Source organism: Ricinus communis, chromosome 6, assembly GCF_019578655.1.
Source record: "Ricinus communis isolate WT05 ecotype wild-type chromosome 6, ASM1957865v1, whole genome shotgun sequence".
Lineage (NCBI taxonomy): Eukaryota > Viridiplantae > Streptophyta > Magnoliopsida > Malpighiales > Euphorbiaceae > Ricinus > Ricinus communis.
The window spans coordinates 3256853-3262617 of record NC_063261.1 but is presented as its reverse complement, the minus strand read 5'-3'; the positions used below and the strand labels follow the sequence as shown (position 1 = coordinate 3262617).

The 5765-nt window shown below is 42.0% G+C and overlaps 1 non-coding gene across 1 annotated transcript; it reads left to right on the top strand.

Annotated features, from left to right (window-relative positions):
* Positions 1-5259: 5259 nt before the first annotated feature.
* Positions 5260-5366, top strand: LOC112534286. Its single transcript, XR_003078582.1, has one exon. It is a non-coding gene; the product is annotated as a small nucleolar RNA R71 (small nucleolar RNA).
* The last annotated feature ends 399 nt before the right edge of the window (positions 5367-5765 follow it).

Below are 5765 nucleotides of genomic sequence, written 5' to 3'. Positions count from 1 at the left end.
TCATGAAAAACCTAGTTCCTAACATCCTAAGAATAGTCCATTATCATTGCCTAAACAATCAATGGATAGAGCCATAGATACCTACCCCACACTTGAGTGTAACATTGCCCACAGTGTTAGAAAAATAAAATCGGGTATAGTACATAAGTAGCACATCAAAAAAATGAAGATCATATTAAATGTATATATTAAGAAGGTAAAGCAAAGTGTTCCACTAAAATAACATAACATGAAAGAAAAATGAAAGAAAATAACATAAAATGAAAATGCAAAACGAAACAAAAATAAAGTAAAATAAAAATAAAGAAAAAAAATAAAAAGGAAAAGGAAAAAGAAATAGAGCACAAATTTTTGTCACTCATGGTAGTCTGACGAAGGCGCATCCTCACTGGCTGGATCTACTAGAGGGTGAGGAGTAGGGGAAGGCACTCAAGAAGGGGGCGGTGGTGGTGGCATAGGGTCCGTGAAGCAACCTACTAGATCGAACTCCATATCATCGATGAATTGCTGATTTTGTGCTCCACTCTCCGCCATCTTTTATATCTGCTCCGCTATTAGGTCTGTTTGGGCGGCCTGCCTATATAGCCCAAGCATAAGCTGCTGGAGCATATCGTTTAAACCCTAAAACTGTGCCCTAGTCTCCTCTTAAAACTGCCCAAACTCCTTTCTGTGCTGCACAAACTCAGTATAGTCCTGCTGTTGTAAATCACAAACTCGATCTAGTCGGTCAGCCAAAGCACTAATCTGAGCACTCGATGTCCCTGCAGAATAAGAAGAGGAGGCTCTAGATGTATGCATAAACACTCTGGCTGGGTTAGGAGTCCTAACATCTAGAATCTCAGCCGTAGGGTCTTGGGCTCCTCTAGCTGCTGCCTCTCTAGCCTCTCTTACTATTACACTGACGAGGCTGTACTCTATGCCATGTGGGTGTCGAGTAGCCGTGATCATCTGCATGTTGATCATCTGTCTAATCCCTAGTGGTGTCATATCACCAATCTGAGAAAGCTCGGACAGACAGTCGTCCAATACATCTAGTCTCTTGGCCAACCTAGTCATATACGAGCCAAAACAACAGTGCATCTTCTTCTGGGCATCGACTATGAATGGACGGACTTGACAAGACAACAAATATCCCATGTCAAGCTTCTTACGATGTTGCATAGCCTAGAGGATGAATACATCGGTCTGTGTGGCTGCTCCAAAACTATCTCCCCTGCCTGTAATCGTGTAAGCTAACAATGTATGGAGATAGCGGAGATGATCCGGAAGGATACACGCTTTAGACCTGTTGGGGTAGTATGATTCTGGCCTAAGTACTAATGAATTCCACATGGTGTCGTACGAGATCTGGTTGATGTAGATGCATCCCTGATACTCCTCGCTTGAGATCTCCTGCTCAATCCATAAACCTAAATGCATGCCAAATTATGGAACTGACATTGAGAACTCCCTTTGTCCAAGTCTGAAGTAAACTACATCAGGCTGATGCTAGTTTGTGATCTGTTGCTGCAGAAAGAAGGTGCTTAGGAATTCAATTATGAGCTCGCGCTAGGTTGGCTCAATGATGTTGAAGAACTGTGCGTAAGGCAGAGTGTCAAACAGTGCACGTACATCCTAGGCCAATCCAACTCTCTCTAGGGACACAAAGTCTATGCAAAGTCTAGCCATTACTTGCTTCCATCTCATGACTTGGAAGCAGCTCTTGCTATCAGTATTCTAAAATGTCCATAAGAGATGTCGACCTGGTGCGGGTGGATTTACAGCTGGTGTTCTTCGTGCTCGAACTAGTTGTTGTTGTGGTGGGGGTGCTGGTGCTGGTGCTGATGAAGGTGAAGTGGAAGAAGAGGTTTCTTCACCACGCGGGCGCTTGCTGGTAGCGGGGCGTTGCGGTTGCTTTCGACGGGATTGATCGTGGTCCCTCATGTTGCCTAATACAGTCAATCATTAGTATTCGAACAAGAAATCAAGTAAACATAAATTATACTAAAAATTTAGCAGCATATCGACTATAATTTAACTAACATAAAACTTTAGACTTACAGCTAAGACTAAAGCCTCAATTTCCTGCAGAGAACCAATTCATAATGACATTCTAGCCCACATTATTGCGCACCAGAAAAAGAAAATTTATGCTATTAATTTTTCATAATAAAATGCCATAGATAAACTTTATTGCTGCCAAACCCCACACTTAACATTTCATTATTCAAAATCACACAAAATAGTAACTAATCTAAACTAAATCTAATCTAAATCAAACTTAAGCAGTGTAAAAATAAAATAATAACCCAACCAAAGCAATAAATATTGACAACTACTAGAGCATATCAAAATGTCCTAACTAATAAAATTACATAAAAGAAAAATCAGATTTAACCAAATAAAAGCAAAAGGCGAAGAGACTTACTTGAAATTGCCGTGATAGGTAAGAAAAATCAAGAAAAATGAGAAACAACACCTTAGAACTTAGAGGGGAAAAGTTGGAAATTTTTTGAAATGGCATGCTTATATAGTCACGGGGGTCAGCACGGCCAGGACTCGGCCCCTTGCTGAACCCTAAAGCTTCATCCTCATGCTAATCCACCAAGGGCGAGAGCATGGCCGTGCTGGTCAGCACGGCCTAGTGTTGCTGCCCGTGGTGCCTTCAGAAGTTGTGGTGGACGATTGATTTTATTTTATGCTTTACGTACATGTCCATCATGGGCTGGGGCACGGGTGTGGTGATCGGCATGGCCTGGTGTTGTAGCCTGTGGTGGCCTCAGAAACCGTGGTGGACGGCTAATTTCCCAAACTTTTCATGTGCATATTCATCACGGGTATGACTCCGGCCGTGCTGTATCCAACCCGTGATGTATCTAACCCGTGATGCCCACGGATACCGTGGTGGAAGGGTGAAGTCCAAGCTTTTCTTTGCCATCTCGAGTCGCCAAACTTCCTACCTACGTTTAACACATATACGCACACATTTAGGCTTTAATTCAAGTAAAATGTATCAAACAGGGAAGTTTGTCTTCACCAATTACCAAAAATCTGATTTAAGTTACTAAAAACCCTAGATTCATACAATTACGTTTACTAAGTGTTCTAATTACCATCAAGCATGCAAATGATTGATAAAATAAAAATGTAAAAAAATATAAAATAAAATTCGGGGTGCCTCCCAAAAGTGCTTCTTTTTGGTTCTCAAGTCATTTAGCTGGACTTGATAATAACTCCCTTCAGTGCGGGTTTGACCTCTATTGCGATTTAGCTGCCAGGTTATGGGTCCTCAAAATGTCAGCAGTCCTCCAAGCAGCTGCTTTTTGATACTTCCTTCGAGTGGGCAATGTTCTTTCCCCCACCTTAGTTGTCAAGTCTACCACTAGAACGGCAGGCAGCCCGTTATCCTCATCCATATGCGCATAGTCAAGACATTGTGGAAGCTCTTTCCAATCGAGAACCGGCGGTTCCTCAAGTGATGGCCTCAACTTCTGCACACCTATCCTGTCAATCATAGTAAACTCATCAGTATTTCCATTTGGCTCATTTGCTAACATAAATTCAAGCTGCTCCAACACTTCCTCATTTGACAGCTCATGCTTTTCTCCCCTTGGCAAAGTGACATGTAGAGGGTCTTCAACTAACACTTCTTGTAACTATGTCTCAATATCATTATCAATTACATCAACAACATACACAACATTATTATAATCTACAAGCTGGCTTATAAGATTATGCAAGTTATAGGTGACAGTCTCATCCCCTATCCTAAGTTTTAATTTTCCATCACAAACATCTATCATTGCTCTAAATGTTGCAAGAAAAGGTCTTCCTAGAATTAAGGGTACACTACTGTCACCGTCCATGTCTAAGATCACAAAATCGATAGGAAATATAAATTTATTTACTTTTACTAGCACAGTCTCTACAATACCCATAGGATATTTAACACATCTATTTGCTAATTGTATACTCATCCTAGTGGGTTTGGTCTCTCCTAGGCCCAATTTTACAAACAAGTTGTACGACATTACATTAATTCCAGCCCCTAAATCAGTTAAGGCATCATTGACAGATAAGTTATCTATTAGATAAGGAATAGTAAAACTCCCTGGATCATGTCGCTTTTCTGGTAACTTATTCTGGAAAATTGCCGAACATTCCTCATTTAATGTCACGCACGTCGAGTCCTCAAACTTCCTTTTATTGCCAAGAATCTCCTTTAAGAACTTCACATATCGAGGCAGTTGTTTAAAAATGTCCAGGAATTTACCAAACTGCTGCTCGACTTGCCCCTGCTTTAATCTAGTAGGGTACGGGATATTGGCCTGGTATTCCTTCAGTGGAATCTCCTTTGCCTCTTCCTTCTCTAGTTCATTTACCTTGGTTGCTTCAACTTCCCTTCTTGAATCTACCTGCGCATCAGCATTAATTTTAGAAATAGAAGAAGGACTGGGAGTACATTTACCTGACCGTAACATGATTGCATTCACATGCTCCTTCGGCTTAGGCTTTGTAGTGCTGGGAGCGCTCCTTATTGCCTTTCAGACAACATCTTAGAAATCTGTCCAATCTGACTCTCCAAGTTCTGAATGGACGCTTGCTGATTTTTAAGAGCACTGTCGGTTTGCTGGAACCTCATCTCAGTAGACGTGATAAACTTCATCATCAGCTCCTCCAAGTTAGATTTCTTCTCGGGTGGTGGAAGAAGCTGTGATGGTCCAGCCTGCTGTTGTTGTTGATGCAGTCTCTGAAAGCCTGGTGGATCCTGGGCGTTATTGTTTCTCTAACTGAAGTTCGGATGATTACGCCACCCTAGGGTAAGTGTTGCTGTACGGGTTCCCTTACTGCCTCGGGCCATTGCCCATATAATCTACTTGCTCAAGGTCAGTGGATATTACAAAAGAGGAAGAAGGAATAGAAGTACTAGCAAACAAACCTCATGTATTACAGTTTGCACTAAAATGTGGGCCACTGTAAAACTCATAACTGCTCTAAGCTACATGGGCTGGCATCTGGAGCTGGTCAATCTTCTTAGCCAATAGCTCCAACTGAGCTGCCAAGGCCGCTGTAGAATCCAACCGATTAACCACTCCTTGCTTCACTAGTCAACTCCTAGAAGACTGCCATTGATAATTGTTCATAGCCATCTCCTCTATTAAGTTATGAGCCTGCTCGGGCGTCTTACTATTCAGAGCCCCTTCTGCTGCTACATCAACCATTTGTCTATTAGCAAGGTTCAAACCATTGTAAAATGTTTGAACTTGCATCCAGACTGGTAGACCGTGGTGTGGACAGCATCTCAACAAGTCCTTGTACCTCTCCCAGGCATCATACATGCTCTCGTCTTCTATCTGCACAAAAGAAGAAATGTCATTCCTCAATTTAGCAGTCTTAGCTGGAGGAAAGTACTTATAGAGAAATTTCTCAACCAAAGAATTCCAAGTAGTGATGGTGTTCGATGGAAGGGACTGAAGCCATCTCTTTGCTCTATCCCTCAAAGAAAATGGAAACAACCTCAGCCGAAAGGCATCATCAGTAGTTCCATTTATCTTGAAGGTATTGCGGATCTCCAAGAAGTTGGTGATGTGAGCATTTGGGTCCTCGCTTGGCAGTCCCCAAAATTGTACACTATTTTGGACCATCTGTATCACGTTTAGCTTTATTTCGAAGTTGTTGGCCACACAGGTGGTTGCAATATACTCGTCTGTGTCCCCTTAAGAGAAGGTCTAGCAAACTCGTACATTGTCCTAGCTTCATCCGCAGCCCGGTTGTTGTCTCCCATA